The following is a 1,355-nucleotide window of genomic DNA, read 5'->3' on the forward strand; positions in this document are numbered from 1 at the left end:
TTTTTGAATAAAATTAAGATCTAATTTTGAGAGAACAAACAAAAAAAATATTTTTTGAACAAATACCTTAGTACCTTCTACTTTCTCCCCTTCAATGATTGAGGATGTCTTTGAAATTAGAAACAAAGCACCGGTGTAGTCAACATCCTAAAATTATAATTAATTATTATTTATAAATTAGATACTACTAATGACCAAGAAAGCAAAAAATAAATTAATTTTTAATAGAAGTACACTTATATATACTCACAATTTGAATAGGGTGAGTCTCTTTGAATTTATTTATGAGATCCACATTATTAGTCATCTTCTTAACTTTATAAGAAGGTGAAAAATATGAAATATCATATATTTGAACTTCAATGATGAAGAGAAAGATCTTATCAATTAGGTTGAGTAAAAGTGTAGGTGTATCTGATAGATCTCCTTTCTACAGGATATTACGTAATATATTAATAATAAATAATATAAAAAGTACCAATAAAAATATCTTCACTAATGCTTTTAGAAATAAATATTGGTTAGATCTTACCAATAGGAGTGGATCAAGTATCTCTACACAGCTCTCTTCCAAAACTTGTTTTGCCTCATTGTCAAAGACTACATAACATGCACAGTCATAACATGCACAGTCATAATCATAAATATTGGCCAGTTAAACATGTTTTATAGTAGATATCAACTAGTGCATCAAGAAAAAAAAACATGTAAGCTAATACAAAAATAAATGTTGATCAAAATCAAAAGAATGATACTTTTAAATTCTGAGAGAAAATAGAATCCATGTTAAACTATTGGCAACGTAAAACAAGATTACAATTTGTATTGTTAAAAGCACTTGAATAATACATAAAAATTAAAAACATGATTACGATTACAGCAAAGTATTCCACTGCTTTGCCCATTTCGTGTGTGTCATAGGCGAGGTCTCTCATTTCGTGTCTGCTGCAGAAGATGTGGCCCGTGTCAGACCCAATGCACCATTTCGTGCTCACCATTCTTAACTTGCTGTCTAGAACTATTTCGTGGCTGACCCAATCAAAATGGCCATGCGTATTTGAGGAGGAAGATCAAACCGTGCGTATATTGAAAATTAAAGAATTTTCCATGCGCATTTCAATAAAAAAGCCTAACAATACAATACTATAATAATTCAAATAATCCTAATAACACATACGATAATAATAATAATACAACTTCATCAAATCTTCCTTTACCTGTAAATTAAAATAAGAAAAAGTATAAGGAACCAAAATTTATCAGCCAAAAAATTAAACAAAACTACATTAATTTATATTAATAATTAATTTTAAATTTAAGAAATTCAAAATTTAAAAAATTTAAAATTAATTAAG

The sequence above is a fragment of the Arachis duranensis genome, chromosome 3 (assembly GCF_000817695.3).
Source record: "Arachis duranensis cultivar V14167 chromosome 3, aradu.V14167.gnm2.J7QH, whole genome shotgun sequence".
In the NCBI taxonomy this organism is placed as follows: domain Eukaryota; kingdom Viridiplantae; phylum Streptophyta; class Magnoliopsida; order Fabales; family Fabaceae; genus Arachis; species Arachis duranensis.